The 27,314-nt window shown below is 37.5% G+C and overlaps 1 pseudogene across 1 annotated transcript; it reads right to left on the reverse strand.

Moving 5' to 3' along the window:
• Nucleotides 1-11,041: 11,041 nt before the first annotated feature.
• On the reverse strand, nucleotides 11,042-18,884 carry LOC306658169 (taurine up-regulated 1 protein-like; annotated as a pseudogene). The gene is made up of 4 exons: nucleotides 18,873-18,884; nucleotides 18,373-18,475; nucleotides 17,880-18,071; nucleotides 11,042-13,689 (listed from the first exon to the last, which is right to left on the reverse strand). The product of its transcript is annotated as a taurine up-regulated 1 protein-like (transcript).
• Nucleotides 18,885-27,314: the final 8,430 nt, after the last annotated feature.

Below are 27,314 nucleotides of genomic sequence, written 5' to 3' on the forward strand. Positions count from 1 at the left end.
GTCAGCAAAGGGAGGAACTACCTTAGAGAAAAACCACTCAAAGGAGAAACCAAGCCAACTTAAAAACCAAAAATAAGCCAAATGACTGGGAATACAAATTATTTCTCAATAATAACCCTGAATGTTAATGTCCTAAACTCATCAATCAAAAGACATAGACTGGTAGAATGGATTAAAAAGAAAGACCCAACAATATGCTGCCTGCAAGAGACTCATCTCATAGAAAAAGACATCCACAGACTAAAGGTGAAAGGATGGGAAAAAACCTACCACGCACATGGACTCAGTAAAAAAGCAGGGGTTTCCATCCTTATATCAGATAAAGTGGACTTCGAGCCAAAGTTAGTCAGAAAGGATAAAGAAGGACATTTCATACTGCTTAAGGGAACCATAAATCAGGAAGACATAACGATAGTAAATATTGATGCCCCAAACAATGGTGCATCCCTGTACATCAAACAAATCCTTCTCAATTCCAAGAATCACACAGACCACAACACAATAATTCTGGGTGACTTTCACACACCGCTGTCACTACTAGATAGATCTTCCAAACAAAATCCAACCAAAGAAACCATAGAACTCAATAACACAATCAATAATCTAGACTTAATAGACATATACAGAATATTCCATCCATCAACGAGCGGATACACTTTCTTCTCAGCAGCACATGGAACCTTCGAAAATAGACCATGTGTTATATCACAAAGCAGCCCTTAGGAAATGCAAAAAAATAGAGATACTGCTTTGTGTTCTATCAGATCATAATGGACTGAGAGTAGAAATCAATGACAAAATAAAAAAGGGAAAGTACTCCAACACTTGGAGGCTAAATAATATGCTATTGAATGAAACATGGATAACAAAAAACATCAGGGAGGAGATTAAAAAATTCTTAAAGGTCAATGAGAATGATGATACAACATATCAAAATCTCTGGGACACTATGAAAGCGGTACTGAGAGGAAAGTTCATTGCATGGAGTGCATTCCAGAAAAGAATGAAAAGTAAACGACTAAATGACCTAACATTACAGCTCAAAGCCCTAGAAAAAGAAGAACAGAATAACAGCAAAAGTAGTAGAAGACAGGAAATAATTAAAATCAGAGCTGAAATCAATGAAATTGAAACAAAAGAAACTATTCAAAAAATTGACAAAACATAAAGTGGTTCTTTGAGAAAGTAAACAAAATAGACAAACCCTTAGCCACACTAACAAAGAGAAAGAGAGAGAAGACTCAAATTACTAAAATACATAATGCAAAAGGAAATATTGCGACAGACACCACTGAGATACAGAACATAATGAGAAGCTACTTGGAAAATCTGTATTCCAACAAAATAGAAACTACCGAAGACATTGACAAATTTCTAGAGACATATGCTTCTCCCAAACTGAACCAGGAGGACATACACGATTTAAACAGATCAATATCAAAAAATGAAATAGAAGAAACCATTAAAAATCTACCATCCAAGAAAAGCCCAGGACCAGACGGATTCTCAGCCGAGTTCTACAAGACCGTCAAAGAAGAACTCATTCCAAAGGAGGGTACCCTACCAAACTCATTCTATGAAGCTAATGTCACCCTCATACCCAAACCAGGAAAAGACACATCAAGGAAAGAAAATTTTATACCAATATGCTTCATGAATATAGATGCAAAGATCCTTAACAAAATATTGACAAACGTATCCAAAAACATATTAAGAAAATTGTGCACCACGATCAAGTGGGGTTCATCCCTGGAATGTAAGGATAGTTCAACATCCATAAATCAATAAACGTAATCCATCATGTCAATAGACTTAAGGATAAGAATCATATGGTTATTTCAATTGACGCAGAAAAAGCATTCGACAAAATACAACAACCCTTCATGCTCAAAACACTAGAAAAAATAGGGATAGTAGGAACATACCTGAACATTGTAAAGGCTATTTATGCTAAGCCCATGGCCAACATCATTCTTAATGGAGAAAAACTGAAACCATTCCCTTTAAAAATGGGAACAAGACAGGTATGTCCTCTTTCACCACTTCTATTCAACATTGTCCTCGAAACTCTAGCCAGAGCAATTAGGCAGACTAAAGAAATTAAAGGGATATGAATAGGAAAAGAGGAACTTAAGCTGTCGCTATTTACAGATGACATGATTCTATATTTAGAGGATCCTAAAAACTCCTCCAGAAAACTTCCAGAACTCATCAATGAATTCAGCAAAATAGCAAGCTATAAAATCAACACGCATAAATCTAAAGCATTTTTATATGCAAGCGACGAAACAGCTGAAAGGGAAATGAGGAAAACAACTCCATTTGCAATAGCCTCAGAAAAAATAAAATACTTGGGCATCCATCTAACCAAAGAGGTAAAAGATCTCTACTATGAAAACTACAAAACATTGAAGAAAGAAATTAAGGAAGACCTTAGAAGATGGAAAGATCTCCCATGTTCTTGGATAAGAAGAATTAATATTGTCAAAATGGCCATACTACCAAAAGTGCTATACAGATTCAATGCAATTCCAATTAAAATCCCAATGACGTACCTTACAGAAATAGAGCAAGCAATTATGAAATTCATCTGGAAGAATAAGAAACCCAGAATAGCTAAAGCAATCCTTATCAGGAAGAATGAAACAGGGGGTATCGCAATACCAGATCTTCAACTCTACTACAAAGCAATAGTAACAAAAACGGCATGGTATTGGTACCAAAATAGAAAGGTAGATCAATGGTACAGAATAGAGGACACGGACACAAACCCAAATAAATACAACTTTCTAATACTAGACAAAGGTGCCAAAAATATGCAATGGAGAAAAGATAGCCTCTTCAACAAATGGTGCTGGGAAAATTGGAAATCCATATGCAACAGAAATGAAACTAAACCCCTATCTCTCACCCTGCACAAAACTCAACTCACAATGGATCAAGGACCTTGAAATCAGACCAGAGTCCCTGCATCTTATAGAAGAAAAAGTAGGTCCAAATCTTCAACATGTCAGCTTAGGATCAGACTTCCTTAACAGGACTCCCATAGCACAAGAAATAAAAGCAAGAATCAATAACTGGGATAGATTCAAACTAAAAGCTTTCTCTCAGCAAAGGAAACTATCAGCAATGCAAAGAGAGAGCCTACAGAGTGGGAGAATATCTTTGCCACTCATACTTCAGATAGAGCACTAATTTCCAGAATATATAAAGAACTCAAAAAACTCTACACCAAGAATACAAATAACCCAATCAACAAATGGGCTAAAGAAATGAACAGACCCTTCACTGAAGAAGATCTACAAGCAATCAACAAACATATGAAAAAATGTTCACCATCTTTAGTAATAAGAGAAATGCAAATCAAAACTACACTAAGATTCCATCTCACCCCAATTAGAATGACGATTATCAAGAATACAAGCAACAATAGGTGTTGGCAAGGATGTGGGGAAAAAGGTACACTCATACATTGCTGGTGGGGTTGCAAATTAGTGCAGCCACTCTGGAAAGCAGTGTGGAGATTCCTTAGAAAACTTGGAATGGACCTACCATTTGACCCAGCTATCCCACTCCTTGGCCTATACCCCAAGGACTTAAAATCAGCATACTACAGAGATACAACCTCATCAATGTTCATAGCTGTTCAATTCACAATAGCCAGACTATGGAACCAACCTAGATGCCCTTCAATTGATGAATGGATAAAGAAACTGTGGTATATATATACAATGGAATATTACTCAGCCATAAAGAATGATAAAATTATGGCATTTGCAGGCAAATGGATGAAATTGGAGAATATCATGCTAAGTGAGATAAGCCAATCTAAAAAATCCAAAAGAGGAATGATCTCACTGATAAGCAGATGATGACACGTAATAGGGGGTGGGAGGGGGACAAAAATGGAGAAAGAAGGGACTGTATAGAGGGAAAAGACGGGTGGGAGGGGTGGGGGGGAAGGAAAAAAATAACGGAATGAATCAAACATCATTACTCTATGTAAATGTATGAATATGCAAATGGTATGCTGTTACTCCATGTACAAACAGAAACAACATGTATCCCATTTGTTTACAATAAAAAATAAATAAATAAAATAAGTAAATAAAAAAAATAAAAATAAAGAAGTTCATTGGATTAGACAGAGGGGAATGAAGGGAAGGGAGGGAATGGGAGTAAGAAAGACAGTAGAATGAATCGGACATAACTTTCCTATGCACATGTATGGATACATGACCCGTGTAACTCCACATCATGTTCAATCACAAGAATGGGATCCTTAGAATAAGTTTAATCCATGTATGTATAATATGATACATACATGCATATCTAAAAACAGCAAATAATATAAAATCCTTCTACTGTAAAATGATTTGGTGTATAACGTATTGCTTCATGCCATAATAGATTTACTTTAAAAAAAGTTAGCCCAAGGGAGCAGACTGATGGTGATTAGTTACAGGAAGTCACATATGTGATAAAATGTACTAGAAAAGCACCACACACACAATAAATGCATGTGCAATGGGAGAAAATATGAGTAAACTTTGTGGATTATTCCAAAGTCAATTTCCTGGTTTTGTTATTGTACTCTAGTTATCTGAGGTATTATTATTGGGGAAGGCAGGTGAAGGGTGTATGGGATCTCCTGGTAAATTTCTTTGCCATGTTCTGTGAATCTATAAGAATTTCAAAATTAAAAAATCATGAGTTTAAAAAAAAAAGAATTAAACAGTTATCTATACTATAATCTAGCAATTCTACTAATTGAGATTTACTCAGGAGAATGAAAAATCTGTCCACACAAAGATTAGTACAAGAATATTCATTAAAGTTTTATGAATGATAGTCCAAATGGAATTAGCACAAGGGTCCATATAAGGAAGAATGTGTAAGCAAATTTGTGTGTCTGCACAGAATAGAGAATATTCAGTAATACGTAGGAATAGATTATTGATGCCCAAGACAACATAAATGAATTTCAGAACATCATACTAAATAGAAGAAGTCTTAGCCAAATGAGTACATAATGTATGCTTCCATTTACATGAGGCTCTAGAAAAAGGAAAAGTTTATCTATAATGAAAAAATCAATAGTGATTGCCTCTGGAATGAGAGGCAAGGATTGACTGGGAATAGACTCAAGAAAGTTTTCTGAAGTGAAATAAGAGTTTATATCTTCATGGAAACTTGATTTACATAGGTATTTGCATTTTTAGAACCCAGAAAACATAAGTTCGATTAATTTTATTGTGTGTTACCTCTTCCCCCTCTCTCTCTTTGTGATACTGGAGATTGGGCCCAGGGCCTCAAATATTAAGAGCTCTACCACTAAGCTACATCCCCAACCCTTTTTATTTTTGAGACATGATCTCTCACTAGGTTACCCAGGCTGCTCTAGAAATTGAGATCCTCCTGCTTCAGACTCCCAAGTAGCTGTAGAGAACAAAGCTATAAAAATGTTGAACTTTATTTAATCATATGAGTCCTAAATCTTAGGGGGGACTATCCTGAATGGTCTGCAATATACTTTTAAAATGCATCCAAAAAATGGATTGATTATAGAAAGATAATGTAATATATAATAAAACAGTATGTTAAAGGCTTATGACGAAATAAATTTCCTGTGTACACTAGAATACAGAAATGTTGAGAAATCTTACCGATGAAACGTATTGAAAATATGTGTGTACGTGTGTGCACATGTGTGTGTGAAGGTCAACTACATTCTTGTTTTTCCAAAAGAGCATTAATACTACGGTAGGAATAGCTAAACTTTACTTCTACACATTATAGTTCTTGGCTAAAATGGACCCTGTAACAAAGACAGATTAACAAGAGAGAAGGAAAGAAACAAGTTTATTAGCACCAGCAGTGGAAAGGGCAATGAAAAATAACTCAAAATGGTGGTTTAGAACCTCACTTATAGAACATCTTCAGCAAGGGACAATGAATTTGTGGATGAAAAAGTATTCTTGGCTTCAAAGAGTAGAAACCATGGAAAGGTAAATATTTGAGATGAAATTAATATAGTAAGCTCTGTTTGCAGATTCCTCTGGCGCCATCTCCAGACTTTTAAAAGTCTGGAGTTATCTTTCTGTCTAAAGATGGAGTTTAGGTTGATATGATATAAATAGATATCAATATCTAATAATTCATATAATACAAATAAATGCATAATTCATATAATATAAATAAAAATTATATTTATATAATTACATAATTATATTTCTAGTCATAATTTGTTACATGACTAATAAATATTATATATAACTATATTTTAAAATAAACTGTTACATAATTACAATTTATTTTAGATAATTTTTTTAATTTTGAATCTTTTCTTTAGGCAGAAGATAAAGAGAAAAGAAAGAGCTATTCATCTGCTGCTTCTTACTTGCTTCCAGCTATAAACTAATTTTGACCTGAGAAAGGCATATTTTGGAGTGACATTCTTATTTATTTCAACAGTTCACTTAAATTGCTTATTAAGAATTTAGTACCTTCTTACCCAACATGATCAATGCTAGTAGCTGATCAGTTAAGCAAAATGCTAGTTAAAAGGAGAAATAAATATTGATGCATATCTTACCATCTATAAACACATAAATACATGAAATAGTTTTCATTTTTTTATACATTCAATATTTGCTATTGTTCTAATAAGCACAGTTCCATGTCACTTTTTTGCATTAACCATTTCCATAATGTGTCAAACATCATCTCCTTTTATGGTTTCTTCAAACCAGAGAGAAAACAACCTTGAAAAGAAACTAAATGCATATTTTTTACTCTTTCATACTATTTTTGTACCCTTATGAATTTTTTTCAAAGCATTCATTAAAAAATGCACTTTTCCTGTTCCACTTTAAGCACTATTTATTAAGTTGTTTTATAAATTATTACCTACATATCTCAGCAAATAAACTTGGCAGAAAAAGATTAATTCATTAGTGCAAGTATAACTGTATAAACAAAATTCTAATGTAACAAAGTTTCGATCTGATTTTAATGTATTTTTTAAACTTTATAAGAAAAATAAGTTAATAACTTTCTTTTTTTTATTGTAAACAAATGGGATACATGTTGTTTCTCTGCTTGTACATGGCATAAAGGCATACCATTTGTGTAATCATAAATTTACATAATGTTGTTTGATTCGTTGTTATTTTTTCCCTTCCCCCCTCCCCTCCCACCCCTCTTTACCCTCTATACAGAGCTTCCTTCCTCCATACTTGCCCCCCTCCCTAACCCTAACGCTAACCCTAACACTAACCCTTCCCTCCCCCCCATTATGTGTCATCCTCCACTTATTAGCGATATCATTCGTCCTTTGGCTTTTTGAGATTGGCTTATCTCACTTAGCATGATATTCTCCAATTTCATCCATTTGCCTGCAAATGCCATAATTTTAGCATTCTTTATGGCTGAGTAATATTCCATTGTATATATATACCACAGTTTCTTTATCCACTCATCAATTGAAGGGCATCTAGGTTGGTTCCACAGTCTGGCTATTGTGAATTGAGCAGCTATGAACATTGATGTGGCTGTGTCTCTGTAGTATGCTGATTTTAAGTCCTTTGGGTATAGGCCAAGGAGTGGGATAGCTGGGTCAAATGGCGGGTCCATTCCAAGTTTTCTAAGGAATCTCCACACTGCTTTCCAGAGTGGCTGCACTAATTTGCAGCCCCACCAGCAATGTATGAGTGTACCTTTCTCCCCACATCCTCGCCAACACCTGTTGTTGCTCGTATTCTTGATAATCGCCATTCTAATTGGGGTGAGATGGAATCTTAGGGTGGTTTTGATTTGCATTTCTCTTATTACTAGAGATGTTGAACATTTTTCCATATGTTTGTTGATTGCTTGTAGATCTTCTTCTATGAAGTGTCTATTCATTTCCTTAGCCCATTTGTCGACTGGATTATTTGAATTCTTGGAGTAGAGTCTATAAGATTCTGGAGATTAGTGCTCTATCTGAAGTATGATTGGCAAAGATATTCTCCCACTCTGTAGGCTCTTTCTTCGCATTGCTGATAGTTTCCTTTGCTGAGAGAAAGCTTTTTAGTTTGAATCTATCCCAGTGGTTGATTCTAGCTTTTATTTCTTGTGCTATGGGAGTCCTGTTAAGGAAGTCTGATCCTAGACCAACAAGGTGAAGATTTGGACCTACTTTTTCTTCTATAATCTGCAGGGTCTCTGGTCTGATTCCGAGGTCCTTAATCCATTTTGAGTTTAGTTTTGTGCATGGTGAGAGATACGGGTTTAGTTTCATTCTGTTGCATATGGATTTCCAATTCTCCCAGCACCATTTGTTGAAAAGGCTATCTTTTCTCCATTGCATATTTTTGGCACCTTTGTCTAGTATGAGAAAATTGTATTTATTTGGGTTTGTGTCCGTGTCCTCTATTCTGTACCATTGATCTACCTTTCTATTTTGGTACCAATACCATGCCGTTTTTGTTACTATTGCTTTGTAATAGAGTTGAAGATCTGGTATTGCAATACCCCCTGTTTCACTCTTCCTGATAAGGATTGCTTTAGCTATTCTGGGTTTCTTATTCTTCCAGATGAATTTCATAATTGCCTGCTCTATTTCTGTAAGGTACGTCATTGGGATTTTAATTGGAATTGCATTGAATTTGTATAGCACTTTAGGTAGTATGGCCATTTTGACAATATTAATTCTTCCTATCCAAGAACATGGAAGATCTTTCCATCTTCTAAGGTGTTCTTTAATTTCTTTCTTTAGTGTTCTGTAGTTCTCATTGTAGAGGTCTTTCACCTCTTTTGTGAGATTGATTCCCAAGTATTTTATTTTTTTCGAGGCTATTGTGAATGGGGTAGTTTTCCTAATTTCTCTTTCTGAAGGTTCATCACTTATGTATAAAAATGCGTTGGATTTATGAGCATTGATCTTGTAACCTGCTACTTTACTGAATTCACTTATGAGTTCTAAGAGTTTTCTGGTGGAATTTCCAGGTTCCTCTAAATATATAATCATGTCATCAGCGAACAGGGATAGTTTGAGTTCTTCTTTTCCAATTCGTATCCCTTTAATTTCTTTGGTTTGTCTAATTGCTCTGGCCAGAGTCTCAAGAACGATGTTGAATAGAAGTGGTGAAAGAGGGCATCCCTGCCTTGTTCCAGTTTTTAGGGGGAATGCTTTCAGTTTTTCACCATTTAGAATGATATTAGCCATGGGCTGAGCATAAATGGCCTTTACAACGTTAAGGAATGTTCCCACTATCCCTATTTTTTCTAGTGTTTTGAGCATGAAGGGGTGCTGTATTTTATCAAATGCTTTTTCTGCATCTATTGAAATAATCATGTGATTCTTGACTTTAAGTCTATTAATATGGTGAATTACGTTTATTGATTTCCTGATGTTGAACCAACCTTGCATACCTGGGATGAAGCCCACTTGATCATGGTGCACTATCTTTTTAATATGTTTTTGTATGCGATTTGCTAAAATTTTGTTGAGAATTTTTGCGTCGATGTTCATTAAGGATATTGGTCTGAAATTTTCTTTCCTTGATGAGTCTCTGTCTGGTTTAGGTATCAGTGTGATATTGGCTTCATAGAATTAGTTTGGGAGGGTTCCCTCCTCTTCTATTTTATGGAATACTTTGAGAAGTATTGGAATGAGCTCTTCTTTAAAGGTTTTGTAGAACTCGGCTGAGAACCCATCTGGTCCCAGACTTTTCTTTGTTGGTAGGCTTTTGATGACTTCTTCTATTTCAGTACTTGAAATTGGTCTATTTAAATTGTGTATGTCCTCCTCATTCAGTTTAGGCAATTCATATGTCTCTAGAAACCTGTTGATGTCTTCGAAATTTTCTATTTTGTTGGAGTATAGATTTTCAAAATAGCTTCTAATTATGTTTTGTATTTCAATCCTGTCTGTTGTGATATTTCCTTGTTCATTCCGAATTTTAGTGATTTGGGTTTTCTCTCGTCTTCTCTTTGTTAGTGTGGCTAAAGGTTTATCAATTTTGTTTATTTTTTCGAAGAACCAACTATTTATTTTGTCAATTTTTTGTATTGTTTCTTTTGTTTCAATTTCATTGATTTCAGCTCTGAGTTTAACTATTTCCTGTCTTCTACTACTTTTGGTGCTGTTCTGTTCTTCTTTTTCTAGGGCTTTGAGCTGTAGTGTTAGGTCGTTTATTTGTTGAGTTTTACTTCTTTTATTAAATGCGCTCCATGAAATAAATGTCCCTCTAAGTACTGCTTTCATAGTGTCCCAGAGATTTTGATATGATGTTTCTTTGTTCTCATTTACCTCTAAGAATTTTTTAATTTCCTTCCTAATATCTTCTGTTATCCATTCATCATATAATAGCATATTGTTTAATCTCCAGATGTTGGAATAGTTTCTGTGTTTTACTCTTTCATTTATTTCTAACTTCAATCCATTATGATCTGATAGAATACATGCTAGTGTCTCTATCTTCTTGTATTTGCTAACATTAGCTTTGTGGCATAATATATGGTCTATTTTAGAGAAGGATCCATGTGCTGCTGAGAAGAAAGTGTATTCGCTCTTGGTTGGATGGTATATTCTATAAATGTCCGTTAAGTCTAAATTATTGATTGTGTTATTGAGATCTATGGTTTCTTTGTTCAATTTTTGTCTGGAAGATCTGTCCAGTGGTGAGAGAGGCGTGTTAAAATCACCTAGTATTATTGTGTTATGGTCTATTTGGTTTCTGAAATTGAGAAGGATTTGTTTGACATACATGGATGAGCCACTGTTTGGGGCATAGATGTTTATGATTGTTATATCTTGCTGATTTATGCTTCCCTTAAGCAGTATGAAATGACCTTCTTTATCCCTTCTGACTAACTTTGGCTTGAAGTCCACATTATCGGAAATGAGGATGGATACTCCAGCTTTTTTGCTGAGTCCATGTGCATGGTATGTTTTTCCCCATCCTTTCACCTTTAGTCTATGGGTATCTTTTTCTATGAGGTGAGTCTCTTGCAGGCAACATATTGTTGGATCTTTCTTTTTAATCCAATCTGCCTTTGTGATAAAATAGCCTCAGCCATTTGGCTTGAGGACTCTGACTATACTATAAAGGGTTGTGCTGAATCTGGGTACAACAGGAAAGGAGTGGAGGTAAAGGCCACATCATGATGGCTGGATGCCTCTTGGGTCACAGTGTCCACTGGAATGATGCCTTCTTCAGTAGTAAGGTGGTAGGAATCACCATGAGCAAAAATCCAGTACCAGGTCTGTAGGCAGATGGACTAGCAGAAGGAAGGTGGTCAGAAGGTCCAGGTGAACACTCAGCAATCAGGAGGCACAGGACGTAATTCACTTTGGATGGAGTGTTGTCAGTTTGCACTGAAGGTCCGAAGAGAAACTCAGGTCTTCTAATTCCCAGTAACAGTGCTGGTGGCAGTGCTTGCTTAGTAGTTGCCTCTTTTCTCACAGCAAGGTCAACAGTCCCAAAATTAAAAACAAAACAAAACAAAACAAAACAAAAAAACTACCTCCAGAGTTCCTGCCACATTCTGACAAGCTCTTCTGGGTTGCAGGTCCAGTTCTTGAAAATGTGGAGTCCATGGCTGCAGCTACTAAAAGTTATCTGCTTCAATGATTGCAGGACACTGTAGCAAAACTTTTTCAACCTCCAATCCTGGACAGTTCATGTTTTGTCACAGAATTTCAAGCTTTGAGTTCCAGTTGTTATTTTTCTCCTTTCTCTGGAGGAAAACCTCTTATCACCACAGTCTTAAGATTCTTTTGAGGTACATCCAGATTTAATTATAAAAGAGCTAAAGACCAACACAGTTTTCTCCAAAAAAAGTCATTTTTTTTTCTGGAAGCGAATCATTTGTCTCTGCCCTTTAGGTAAAGGGAACAGTCAACTGATTTTTTTTTTTTCAGACAGTTGAATGAAACAGCATAATTGGCTAAAATCTAATCAGACAAACTACACTTAAGTGTTCATGTTCTCTTGCTTCGAGCTGTACCACTTGGTAAGCACCACTCCACCAAATTAAAATGTTTGAAATTCAACTATTCAAACATTTTTAGTGTTTGCTGGATAATGGTCTGGAATTTGATAAAAAGCAGCTGACAATTAACAAAGAAACAAAAAATGGCATTTTGGCTATCTCATTATCACACTTATAAGCAAGTAGAATACATGGCAGGCCAGGAAAGTTTCAAATAGCTGATTTTTGAGTTTCAGCAGGAGTTTTAACAAAACTTTTCAGAGCACATTAGCCTTCAAATAAAGAAAAAACCCAAAACATCTTCGGGAATTCCATGCCTGTTCCAATGAACCTGCCTGCTAAAAATCCATGTGCACCATTAATTAGCTGGGCATGGCAGCACCATTTAAAAATAAGCCTGTTCACTACCAACCACACAAACTAGGGACACAAAATAGGAGCAAGTGACACACGGCAAAATGGTCAAAGATAGATAGGTAGTCAGGCACCAGTATAAACAGCAGAAAACAAAGAACCGCTGGGCCAAAGATTAAATATGCTTCTTGATACTACAGAACACATCCACTCTCAATTGTAGCTGCTTTACATTGGGTGCCATTGTACCATATGCATCAGCCATCCTTCAGGCACCCCATGGTGAAAGGAAAGGATTCAGAATAGAAGCCAGCAGGGCTTGTTGTTACCCCAAATATCTATTATGCATAGTAACAGCTCACATATCCCAGGGACTCAAACAGGGGCTTCAAATTGGTAGTGAAGGATCCCAAACGACATCTAGGCCTCAGTTTCCTCCCCGTGGCATAAAGGAAGTGGCACATAGGAATTGTTCTTAACTCTTCTGGGTCACAAGGCCCCTTTGAAAACTTGCTAGCTGTGGATTATCATTCCTTATAATGCACGTTCCCACAAATTCTCTGCATACAATATCTGGGAGTTTTGGCGATCTCCAACTCCAATCCAAGTTTCCCAGGATCAAAATTCCACAGATGAGTAACTGTTTTCTTACAACTCAAAAAAAATTACAATAATCATCCTTTATGTATACCAACACTGTATAGTTTACAAAGCGCTTTTCAACCCCACACACAACGACAGGCAGAGGAGGAAACTGAGGCGCAGACAAATTACAGAGTGACTTGCCTAAGGTCACTCGGCCAGCTGATGGCTAGGCCCGGAAGCAAACCCAGCTCTTCTACTCTGGAGCTCGTATCCCCACCCCGGAGCTGCTGCCAGAGATCCCGCATCTCACTAAGGCGGCATGAGGAGGAAAAGGCAAAGTAGAAAGCCCACCACCAACCATCCTCCAGCTCCCTCCTGCCCCCGCAGCTGGGTTCTTGCAGGCCCGGTAGGGTGGCGCCAGGCCTCCAGGCCGCCCCAGCCACCCCCGCCTCCCCGGCTGCGCCAAATCCCGCCGCTGTTGCCGCCGCCTCCCCGGGAGCGGGGCGGAGCAGTTGCCCTCCGCCACCGACCACCCAGACGACTCCTCATGGAATCGCAAACGCATAGGCCGTCGCCCGAGTTCTGCCTACAAGAAGAAAGACGGGCGCGAGCGCCAACGGCCACCGGGCGCGGGCCTCGGCAGCCGGGCCTGCGCCCCAAGAGCTGGATGCCAGAGCAGGAGAAAGAGCCGCCAACCAATAGCTCCATCGACTGCGTGCCCGCTCCTTCGCCCTACCAGACCGGGGAGGGGGGGAGGGCGTGCCAGGGCTTCTTCGAGTTAGGGGCCTGACTCCCCGGCGATGAGACAAGATGGCTCCTCCTGTCCGCTCTGCAGCTACCATCCCGGCTGCGTCCTCAGTCTATGTCTTTTGATTGATGAATTCAGGCCATTAACATTCAGGGTTATTATAGAGATATGATTTGGTTTCCCGGTCATTTGGTTCATTTTTTAAATTTTATTTATTTATTTGTTTAACACAACTTGTTTCCTCCTTTATTTGACAATCCCTTTAGGATAATTCCTCCCTTTGCTGATTTGCTTCTTTGTTTTTCATCTCTTCCTCATGGAATATTTTGTTGAGAATGTTCTGTAATGCTGGCTTTCTTTTTGTAAATTCTTTTAGCTTTTGTTTATCATGGAAGGATTTTATTTCATTGTCAAATTTGAAGGTAAGTTTTGCTGGGTATAAGATTCTTGGTTGGCATCCATTTTCTTTCAGGGCTTGAAAAATGTTGTTCCAGGCCCTTCTAGCTTTTAGGGTCTGGATTGAAAAATCTGCTGATATGCGTATTGGTTTCCCCCTGAATGTAATTTGGTTCTTTTCTCTCACAGCCTTTAAAATTCTGTCTTACTTTGTATGTTAGGTATTTTCATTATAATGTGCCTTGGTGTGGGTCTGTTGTAATTTTGTGTATTTGGATCCTATAAGCCTCTTGAACTTGATTTTCCATTTCATTCTTCAGATTTGGGAAATTTTCTGATATTATTTCATTGAATAAATTGTTCATTCCTTTGGCTTGTTTCTCTAGGCCTTCCTCAATCCCAATAATTCTTAAATTTGGCCTTTTCATGATATCCCATAGTTCTTGTAGATTCTGTTCATGATTTCTTACCATCTTCTCTGTTCAACTTTGTTTTCAAGGTTAAATATTTTGTCTTCAATGTCTGAGGTTCTGTCTTCCAGGTGTTCTATCCTATTGGATATGCTTTCTATGGAGTTCTTAATTTGGTTTATTGTTTCCTTCATGTCAAGGATTTCTGTTTGGTTTTTTTTCAATATCTCTAACTCTTTATTGAAATGATCTTTTGCTTCCTGTATTTGCTCTTTTAACTGTCGATTGGTGCGATCATTCAATGCTTGTATTTGCTCTTTCATCTCATCGTTTGCTTCTCTGATCATTTTAATTATGTACATTCTGAACTCCTTTTCTGTCATTTCTTCTGCCATGCTGTCATTGGGTTTTATTGATGTAACATCTAGATTTGTTTGCAGCATTTTCTTTCCTTGTTTTCTCATATTGTTCAGGTTTCAGTGGACTGCTGAGATATTGCAGATTTCCTCTATTGACTTACAATGTCCCTGAAGATTTCTATATATATCCCCCCTTAGCCTTCAGTAGGCTGAAGTCTTGGAGGAAGTTGATAATGCGGTGCAACACAAGGAAGCTGCCTCTCTAGGAGTGGTAGCCTTCAGGTGGGGTATATTCCCTGCTAGTGGGCAGAGGGGCCTCCACTTGTTGACCAATGGTCATCCAAAGGGGACCTAGGCTGCGGGCTGAGGCAAGGCCTGTTTGGGCCTGAGTCTCTGGTTTTACCGTCTTTGTGGGGAAACCTCACCCGGCAGGGAAGACTCACCCGGTGGGGAGGTCTTGCTGGTCAGTTCCCTCCTAGAGGTTCCCCTCAATTTACAGCTACCGCCTGGGCTGGGCTGCCTTCCTCTGCAAAGTTCCCAGGGGCCCGGCCCTACCTCCTGGGTCTGGGAGCCTCACCCTTCGCAGATGAATCTCCTTAGGCTGCCCCTCCTCAGAGAATCTGCCCGCAGTTCTGGAACCTTCGCTCCGCCCTAAGCCTGTCTCTGTGCGGCTCTTCCACCAAGAAGCCTCCTAGATCCTGGGACCCTGCTCTGCACCCAATCGCCTGGCTATGCGGCCCCTCCTCTGAGCAGCCACCTGGGGCCCCGTACAATCGCTCTGAGTCCCAGAGACCCGCCACATGCCTCTTCCTCCAGACAGCCACCCAGTATTCCGGTGCGGTCACTAGGAGTCCAAGAAACTCACTGCGTGCCTCCACCTCCCACCAACCACCCGTAGCCCTGGGCAATCAATCACTCCGAGTCGAAGTGACCCTCCCTGTTCCTCCTCCTTCTCCAGATAACCCCCCGGGTGTTCAGGAGCGGTCGCTCTGAGTGGCTCTGAATCCACGTGACCCGCTGCACAGGTCCTCTGGGCAACCGCCCGGAGCTCTGGTGCGGCCACTCAAGACCAAGCGACCCACCACGTTTCTCCTCCAGGCAGCCCCCCTATGTTCAGGAGCGGTCGCTTTAAGTCCAAACAACTCACCACTCGCCTTCTCCTCTGAGCAGCCGCCTGGAGCGCTAATGCAGTCACTGCGAGTCCAAAGGACCCGCCGTGCTCCTCCTCCTCCTTCTCCTCCAGGCAGGCCCCGGTGTTCAGAAGTGGTCTGAGTCCAAACAGCTCGCTGCGCAGCCCCTCCTCTGGCAACCGCCTGCAGCTCTGGTGTAGTCACTCCGAATCCAAGTGGCCACGCTCCTCCTCCTCATCGTCCCCAGGGCAGGCCCCGGGGTTCAGAAGCAGTCGTTCTGAGTCCAAACAGCTCGCCGCGTGGCTTCTCCTCTGGCAACCGCCTGTAGCTCTGGTGCAGTCACTCCGAATCCAAGTGGCCACGCTCCTCCTCCTCCTCCTCAGGGCAGGCCCCGGTGGTCTGAGTCCACACAGCTCTCCTCGCCACTCCTCCCCTGGGCAGCCGCCGGAGCCCCAGTGGTTGCTCCGAGTCCCAGCGCTATGCCGAGCGGCCTCCTTTACGGCGCTCCCAGTTTTCCGCGTTCACTGCTTCAGTGGGGGGAGGGGCGTCTCGCCGGCAGCTCTACTTCACAAATTTTCCTGCGTTCCGGGACCACCGTCCCATCCGGGACACCTTCCCATCGGGTGAGAGTCACCCGGCTGCTTTGAGTTGGTCCCAAGTATCTCAATATCTCCTCTTTTGAATCCTGAGTCCTGGAGCAACATGAAATGCAGCCACCCTCTAGGCCGCCATCTTCGATATCCCGCCATCTTCGATATCCTAATAATTTTCTTGTGTCAGTATTCAGTGGCCATCGTTTTCTTTTGAAACAGTTTCAAATCTCCTTTAGCACAGTATTACCTGATTCCTACTGAAAACTTCTATTTTAATAAGGTCTTCAAAATGCTGACAGGTACACTTATTACCACTCCCCATGTGTACCTTTACCTGTTACATATTGTCTATCTTCTCTCTCCTCTTCAGTCTCTTGTACGTATGTTATCTGCCATTATCAGTATGGTAGATTTTCTGTGTTGGCTCACTCAACATCTACTCGAAGTAAGGAAACTTCCAACTTACTTGCACATGGGTGCGACCAAATGACATAGCTCAGGACATTGAAGTTTGAGCAGAAGTCCTTAGGGAGTGCTTACTTTCCTAAATAAAATCAAACTGGGATGTTAGGAACTTCCATTTTTTGATACAGGAAAAAATTCATCTATTTCACAGTCCAGTGTCATCTGAGGCAAGAAAATATTTCAGAATGAATTTTTAACAAGGTTTTAAAAAGGCATTTTCTATTTAAGAAATGATCAACAAATTTTGTTATCTAAGTTCCCTGTTCAATAAATTGACTGATTTATTCTTACATAAGCAAACAAACAAAAGAGAGAGAGAGAGAGAAAGACAGAAAGAGAGAGCACAAAAGCTGTCATACATTTTGAATACCATAAAATCATGCCTCTTAAACTAGCCTGGGCATGTTCAGTACTATCCAAAGGAATATATGAAACAACAGAATAAGCATGCTACATCTAGTGAGTTACTAATTTTCTTTAAGTCATTTTACACATTGTATTAGTATTAAAACAATCTGGGAATAATATGAAATTGAATAAAGAAAACTTGCATTAATATAGATCTTAAAAACAGAAGAAATACTACATTTTCAATGATGTACAAAGAACATTAAAAGTTGTGCTTCTTGGTGCAAATGATCTTTTGCTTTTTCTATTGACTTTTGCATATCAGTGTTAATAAATTGTATAGTTTATATTTATGCTGTCTCATCACCATCACTGTTGAAATAAAGCTGTAGAGAGCAGAGCTCCCTGGTGACCTCTGTAGAGATCAAAACAGTCTATGAAATTTGCTTGTAGAATCTCTCTCCCTGTCTTTGTCGCCATCCAGGAGTGGGAATAAAACAAAGAGTAACTACTCTCCCTAGGACTTGAACTCTTGGGTAGCGGGACAGGCATGTCACCATCCTCTCTCTCATTGGCACCGGCATGGCAAGACAACCTCAGAAGCAATTCTTTTTTCCAGGTCACCCCAGTCCCACCCACAATTACCTTGAAGCCCTGCTCCTTTTTCAAGATGGGTACTTCAGACTCCCAATAGTTCTGTGATCCTGAGGGAAAAAAAAAATCACAAAGATTGCCTTTTTTGCTTAAGTTAATCGCAATTGATTTTTTTGTTTCTAAGTAACACAGACCTTCCCTGACTCAAACAATAGAAATGACAAGATGTCTCAAACCGAATGCAAAATTAAAGCGAGTAATCAAAACACCAGGCATTTAACAGAATGGAGGAGGTGCTATCAAGCTATAAGTTGATATTATTATAATAATAATATAACTTATTACAAGTAACTATCCTAGTTTTCAGATGTTTCAAAGTTCTAGTGGGACTCAGAAGAGGGATGTACCTACCTAAAAAACCCTCTAATATGTCACTAACAACCCACACCTGATGATCATGAAAAGCTAGTTTTAAATGCAGCTTCTGTAACACATCCCAGAAGGGAACCAGAATCTGCAGAAGCTTGAGAATCGGAATCTTAAACAGCTTTACATTGATTAATATGCAAATTAGTTTGGGAACAATTGGCTTATTTTTTCAGATGTACTAAACGTGGACATTGCAAAATGTTAATAAAACATTGCAGTTAAATGTTTTCTTGTTGATGATGAAATCCTTAGCAGAGTCCTAGTGCTGGGATGTCAACAGATAATGCTTGAATACCCCATCCAGTTCTGTAAAAAACAAACCGGAATCCTCTGAAGTCAAAAAAATATAAAGCATTCTTTCCTTATTTCTCCCTTCTAAATATCTTCCACTTAATATTCTCTGCCCTAGATAATTACCCCAATTAAAACTAAAAATAAAGAAATAAAAAAAGGATAACAGTCCATGATTCACAAACTCTCACCTGCTGTGGCATGTGTCGTTTAAGTGATAAATTGCACATGTATGTTAGTGTCTCAGCAACTTATTTAGTGATTTTAGAGCTTTCAGTCAATCTCCTTCATTTATTGCTATGGGAAATAATAATACCTTCCAAGATCAGAGAGATGTCTCTATGTGTATCTGAAATAGATGATAAATTTTATTCTTGAATCTAGGGCACAAGAGAAACCATTTGAGATTAACATGTGCAATGCAGAATCTTCTCATTTTTATAATACCAAAAAGTAAGGGAATACGTAAATAAAAGCTGTAAACTTCAAAGGGGATAAACAACTCATTTCACTTTTTTCTTGTATTAAATGATTTATCCTTAATAAAAAAGTATCTAAAAATCTCACTTTGATACATCAAAGCCATAGCAATCAGTGTATGATATCGAATATACCATTAGATTTTTAAAAAGAGCATTTGGAGGGGAAATTTCTTCATGAAATATTAGTTCATAGAGTTATATAGAACACAAAGAATATGTAAAGAGATGTCAGAAATTAATTGACCACCGGAAGACTCTTTTTTATATCTTTTTAGTTGTAGATAGACACAATCTCATTATTCATTTATTTTTTTTCTTGTGGTACTGAGGATCGAGCCTAGTGCCTCACACATGCAAGGCAAGCGCTCTACCACTGAGCTACAGTACCAGCCCAAAAAGAATACCCTTAAAACTCCCTCTTTCATCATTTCTTTCCTAGTTCCTCCCTCCAGAATAGGTCAGGGTAGAGAAGAAGACAATTTTGGTGGGTCCAGTGCCATTGGTTGTGATATTTACGTGATCAGCACAGAAGTTAAAATTCTGGAGCTGTGTTATGGTATATGCATCTTTAATGTCCTATAAAAACCTCACACACTAGGCAGTCCAGGAGTGCTTAGAGGTAATCCTTAATCAGTGAATCAATCCATTTGCTAGATGAACAATTGAGTGGAATACTGGGTGGGATGTGGTTGGAGAATGTAGGTCACTGGGAGAGTGGCCTGGACTATACCTGTCCATGCCCCTTCCTGTCTCTTGCATCTCCACTACCACAAGCTGAGGGACTTTCCTGCACCATGCCTTTCCCACATGTTCTTCTGTCTCACCTCAGACCTAGAGCAATACAGTCAGCCAACAATGGACCAAGAACATGAGTCAAAATAAAGTTTCCTCCTCTGAGTCGTTCTTGTCAAGTATCTTGTTCACAGTGACGGAAAACTGATTCATACAGACCATCTGCGCGTTCTCTTCCCAACTCCGTTTGTAGAGCCTCTGGATGTCTATTCCTGTGTGATCAACCAACTCTCAGGAGCTGAGAGGTCTCCAGTGAAGAACCAGGTCAATTCTGCTCCAGGCCACAGAGGCAACACTGCAGTACTGCTTCTTCTACCCGATCATCACACAACTGGTGAGTCTGGGTTTTTCTCACCATGTAAGGGTAAATCAGAGAGAACAGGAATCATTTAAGTGTAAGCAAAATGGAGAAGCACACTTTGATTCCAGAGTTAGTTCTATCTACTTTAGACCTAAAGAATCCTCTAGACCATGAAAACTCCTCTACACGGTCCTGCCTCGATCACCAAGTGACTGAATCACGGTTTGGGAGAAAATCCTATAATAATATCAAAGGGCTCTTCTTTTACCCTTATCTCCTAAACCTATGTATCTTCCCAAGGGCAGAATCAGGGGAAGTTACACTTCAAGTACAAAATTGAGGAATTTGCAGTCCTGAGTTCAAGCTAACACTCTCAAGAGTATATCCTTTTCACCAGATTTGCTGAGAATTTGAGATAAAGAACAAAGATTTTTGGTGTGTGTGTGTGAGTGTATGTGTGTGCATACACGCTCAGGCATGCGCACACACATGCACACACTTAGGTCGAGAAGCTTCATTATGTGACTCTAATCCAGCAATGATTCAAAATTCTATCAATCTTCATGCTATACAATATTACAATGACAGTGGATACAACATTTTATAAGTAATAGTAATAATAGAGAAAATGGGTAGTCTCACATTTTAAAAGTTAAAATCCCCTTATATTTTAATGTGTGCTAATAAAGATACATATACACTATGCAAAACAATCTCTCCATAGCAAAAAATTTCATTTAAATTACACTACTAACATGACAATAAGAGGAATTTTTCAGATAAATATTTCAGCCAAAACACATTACATTACATTTTTCTTTTACAAAAACCACACTATTGGTCTAAGAAATACATAAGCAAAATTGTATAATATTATGTATATTACTGGTTACTGCTATGTATATTCCAAGAGAAAGTATTTGTTTTTAAATACTATGAAATCACTCAACTGTCAGGCAAATATTTCCCATTAACCTGCATTTGTTTTCTAGAAAACCCACAGCAATGTTCTATTTATGACATTATAACTGCCCTTGGAGCTATACTAAAAATATCATATATGGTATCATATATCTTTTTCAATTAAAAAAAGTCACAGACCTTGTTAAACACCCCAGATGTAAGTCCTGCTACAGAATTTTAAGAACCCTCTCTCTTTAGAACAAAAAGTAATTTTTTTCTTCTTTTTTATTTTATTTATTTATTTTTTTTATTTATTTATTTATTTATTTATTTTTGTTAAGAAATACTGGCACTAGACAAGAACCTGGTGTGTAGTTGGAAACAAAAAGGACAATTCAATTTGAGAAAATTCATGCTGAATCCAGCAAAGTGGAAAAGTAGAACAGACCAAACCTGAGTCATCTGCAACATAACTGAATGCAGGCATAGATGTTCTATCAACAATATCTTCTCATAAACATATTAGATAATAGATACACAGAAAAAAAGAGACCATAATTACAGTTTAAGAATACACCTACTGAGTCTCCTCCACACTGAGTAATAATAGTTTGAATGCTTTTCACATCAGTCCGCACTGCATTTACTAAGAGTTAATAATAATAACTGACAGTTAATGAGGGTTTATCAGTGCCAGGCACTGTGCTAACGTTTTACATGGATTATCTGATTTAAGGCTCAGAATGGACCCAGGAAGTTCTATTAGCCCCATTCTTACCAATGAGATAAGTGAGTCTTAATTAAATTTACCAAGCAAAATTACTGAGCTCTTAAATTTTGGAGTCCAAATTCAAAACTAACCTACCTAATTTAAGAGACTTCCCTTGTAAGTGCTACCCACCTTTCAAAAACATTACATAAATTACATATTTTTACAAATGGAAAAATGAGTTCTAGAATTTTTTAATTTTCCAAAAACTAACAGGTAGTAGGAGTTTTGTGGCAGATTCAAAGCTGCTTATGTTCTTTGACTATGCCATAAACTACTGTTCTGTCAACAAACAAAATTTTAAAAAACACACAACAACATTAAGCCTCTGGAACAAAGATCGGCTTTGAAAACGTAATCCCTAAAATGAGATGCAAATTTTACCATTTTCACTAATCCCTTTTTTATTTACGATTACAATGCTCTTTGGAAGCAATTCGACAACAGGAAGCAACATGCCTGAGTTTCATTACTCACCAGGCAGGGAAGAACACCGGTTTCCAGAATAAACATTATTTTGAAATCATTTTCTATTAAGATTGCCAGAAGAAGCTGTCACAGCTTTGCAGTAAAGAAACAAACACATGACTCCTATTGGGCATCATATTCAGTCCTACGATAAGCAATGAATTAAAGGATTCCAGCTCCAAAGATAACTAAGACATAATAACCGTGGTTGCCAAACTCAGATGATTCCTGGAACTTTAAAGTGTATTTTTTTTAAGAATGACTTAACCACATGTACTTTTTATTTATTTTAAGTGGTTTATGTCTAATTGCATCAGTTTGCCAACTTATGTAACATAATCCTAGTTACCAGCACAGAGCACATGTATCCAGCAGTTTGGATAAACTTGGAATGACTAGTATTATCACTGAGAAAAATAAAGACTGCATTTGCTCTGAGTATATATTAAAGAAATATATTATATTTACTATATTATGTGTACGTTAAAATATATTCAAGATTACTAGTCCATTTCCTACCTAAGAAGAAATTTGACTCATGGATTCAGTTTTCCAAGTAAGAAAACATCTAAAACTCTAATAGTTTTCTCCACATAAAACATCTAAATAGGAGACCAATACACAGCATTCACACTGAAATATTTATGAATATACAAACTATATATGAAAAGTCAACACTCTAAAAACTTTTATTTATAGTCAATGTACTGACTGATCTATAAAAAGATTTCATAAACTATAAGATATGCTAAAAAGAAAAAAAATATTGCTCTAAAGGTTGGTGGAAACACACGGTTCTCCTAATTTTTCCTCTGGATGAAAGTTCTAGGATTGGTACTGGCCAGTAGAAATGTAGTTATTTATTTTATGAGGTACTAGATTGGCTCCTTTGTCACAATTAGTATTTCCCCTTCCCCAAATATTCAGAAATGGCCACCAAATAGTGAAATTGAAAAAGAGTAGCCACCTACGAAAGTCACCCTAAATAAACTCCTGCTAGACACTAAAAATTGGTCAAAGAAATTTGCTTATCATCCTTTCTGTGTCTGTACACTTAAGATACTACATATGTTTAAACAGAATGTGATCACAGCCAAAAATAAACCATATGTCATCATATGGTGACTCTAAACAAATTTCTGCTTCTGTAATAAAGTAATTTTCCAAGTTTGCTCAAGTCCCAAAAGTACAGCAAACTGAGGGAAATGGACTATCTTCTGGAGACCAAAAAGATAAGCACATTGGTAATTAGCAGAGTACATCACTTTCATCATTTTTTAAAGAAAATGACTTTAACTACACGTACTTAACTACATGAAGGAAAAGTAGAGACTTCTGATTAAATATCATGAATTAAAAACACATTTTCTCTCGCTCTTGAAATATTACTCCAATACAATGAAGCATTTTTGAGTATAAGTGTAAAAGGACAAAGTGAAATATAGAGGAGATAACAAAATATAAAAAATAGCAATAAAATTGTAGGAAATGAAAAATTAATAGATGAGTGATAATTCAAATTTTTACAATACTGAAAACTGAAAACTTAAATGCCTACAGAAGAAGAAGGCCACATGAATCATATATAATAGACTAAAGATTAAAATGTTATCAGACTCCACAAAAGTAAAATTTGAAACTAAAATAAATTCCAGAGGGAAAAAAACTTTTTTCTAAAACTTTAATTCTATGTCTAACAGAAGTGTCAAACCAAATTCAACATTTCTAGACATCTCTCAAAACATTATCTCCAATCAACCTGCTCAGCAATCTCGTAAAGGTTGTATTTACTAGAATAAAAGAATAAACTTAGAGAAAAAATGCAGTCAATGAAATTAGGGTAAAGGTAAGAAAGTCATCAAGATGAATAAAATCCCCAATACCACTGTGACAACCTGAGAAAGCAACACACATAGACTATATTAGGGAAAGAACCAGGGATGAACACCCCAAGAAAAAACTGAGACTGATAGATGACCAAATACTATATATATTGTAGCACATTTGAGAAAGAGTAGTCTATGAACACAAAAAGCGTAAATACTAAAAGTAGGAGAGGAAGAGAAAGAGAAAGAAGAGAGAAAAGGAGGAGGAGGGAGAAAGAAGAAGAAAATAGTAATTTTTAAATCCAGGGAAAAATTGCAATAGAAATATAGTCATAGTACACATGTTGCTCCATTATGAAAAAAAAATATGTAAAGAGGATGATATAAATACCATAAATTAATTAACTAAGAAAAGTACATAAATTTGATAAAATTTGCCAAGAGGAAATATGTGAACCCAGGGAAGTAATGTAGGAAAGTCATTTTTTTGTGGTGGAATGTCAAAGTTAAAATCAAGGAATTATAGCATAGCCATACTTGGCAAAAACACAGAACTTCTTATTTGATTATGTTACTTACTATTTATTACCTGAAAAATCAGTTAAAGTATTTTACAATTGTTCCTGAAGTGAAGAGAGCTAGGCAAACTGAACATTGTGAGAAAATAAAAAGTGTACTAACACAATTAAAAATAAGTCAGTTGACAAAATGAGTCAAATACCTAGGAATTACAGCAGAAACTCTGAGACTTCTAGAAGATAAGGTAGGGTTAACACTCCAGAATATAGGCATAGGCAATGGCTTTCTCAATAGTACACCTTGAGCTCAGAAAATAAAGAAACGAGTTAATAAATGGAATGGCATCAAATTAAAATGCTTCTACACATCAAAGGAAACAACTGAAAAGACAGCCTACAAAAATGGGGGAAAAATCTATGCTAGCTTCTCTTCTGACAGAGGATTAATATCTAGACTATAAAAAGAACTAAAAAAATTACACCAAAAAATTGAGTAATCCAATTAACAAGTGGGCAATAAATTAAACAGAGACTTCTCAAAAGAAGAAAATTTACAAGAAAATGTTCAACATCATTAGCAATTAGGGAAATGCAAATCAAAACTACACTGGTATTTCATCTCACATCAGTCAGAATGGCAGTCAGTAATCAAGAATACAAATAATAATAAATGCTAGAGAGGATGTGGAGAAAAAGGAACACTTCCACACTCTTGGTGGGATGGTAAATTAGTACAACCACTATAGAAATCAGCATGGAGGTCTTCAAAAGATTAGGCACTGAACCACCATAGGACCCAGCTACATCACTCTGTATTTTTACTAAAAAATTAAAGTCATCATACTACAGCAATACATGCATACCCATGATTACAGCAGCACAATTCACAATAGCCAAACTATTAAGCCAGCCTAGGTATCCATCAATAGAAAAGTGAATAAGAAAATATAGTATATATAGACACAATGGAGTTTTATTGAGCCATAAATGAGTTATGAAATTGTCATTTTCTGGAAATGGATGGAACTTGAGATCATTATGTTAAGTGAAATAAACTAAATTCAGAAGATCAAAGGACATGTGTTTTCTCTAAAATGCAGAAACTAGAGAGGAAAAAGGAAAAGCAAGGTGAGGGAAGATTCCAAGGCAATCAAAGGGAGATCAGTACAAGAAATAGACCAAGAGGTGGGGAGCAAAGAGGGAGGATAAGCATTGGGGAGTAATATTGGCCAAATTATATGGTTATATTGTGTACATGTACAAATATGTAAGAACAAATCTCATCATTACGTACAACTATAATGCACCAATAAAAATGTGGAGAAAAAATAAGTTAGTTGGTTATAGACTTGAGATGAAAAGAAATGAATTAATGGCATTGAGGAGAAATTTGGGACAAGGAAAGGTAGACCATGTTCATGGATTAAAGACAATATTGTAAGATTTCCCCTAAATTTATTTATATATTGAGTGTATACACAAACATTCCAAAAGATCTGGTGGGTGGCCTTGGCAAATTAATTTTAAAATATGTGTGATGATGCAAAGAGGAAAGAACAAACAATATACAATTAAAGAATCATAATAAGATGGAAATTAACATTCATTACCCAACCAGATATCAACACTTACTACAAACTTAAAATAATTAGAAGAGTGTGGTATTAACAAAAAATTAGAAATCTATCAGTGGAGTAGAATAGAAGCCCAGACAACAGCTCCAACATTTATGAATCCTTGATTATGCTTATTGAGATGATATTAACAGTGCTCTGGAATTATTGGGACCGCCTGACCAGGAGTATCTAGAGCATATAGGCTCCAACTCTGGGATTCCCAGAGCCCATGCCTAACATGTCACAGTTCTAAAGTCCCACCCCTGTGCCTCAAAGCCATACAGACCATGCAGTACAGTGCTACTGATGCTCTTGAGCTCCCTTAGGGATCAACCTAAGACTAGACTTCCCTCAATACCTATCTGCTTACTTTCCCTCTCACTCATGTTTCCAGATGACTATTGAAAGATGCTACTGACACAAGAAAGGCTCGGAAAACCTGTCCTTTTGTAAAAACAAATTTACATCTAGTAAACAATGATGTAGGCAGAGACTTTTCTCTCAGATATTCCTTTCTACCTTGGAAAGATCTTTTCACAGGAAAAAGAAATTGGGAGTCTGATAATTCACCCAGATTACCACAGGAAACTTTTATCTGGGAAACTTCAGCATTACAAGTCAATCCTTGTTCACCATGCACCTCTTCCCTGCAATCTTCCATGACCTGTACCACCTCTGTTATCCCCAGAAACTCAAGCTACTATCCATCTGCTGATTTCTGATCTTGCCCCTCTTTACATCTTATACTGAATGTGTGTGTTTCCCATGTGAAAACACAGAACAAATCTGTACAATCTTTTTCCTGTTACTCTATGTTGGTTCATTTCATAGACTAAAATTATTGAAACTTCAGATGGAAAAAGGAAATTTAAAACTTTCCTTCAAAAAAAATACACACACACACACACACATACATACACATAAATATATACACATGTGTATATATATATATACACAC

The sequence above is a fragment of the Sciurus vulgaris genome, assembly GCF_902686455.1.
Source record: "Sciurus vulgaris genome assembly, chromosome: 3".
Lineage (NCBI taxonomy): Eukaryota > Metazoa > Chordata > Mammalia > Rodentia > Sciuridae > Sciurus > Sciurus vulgaris.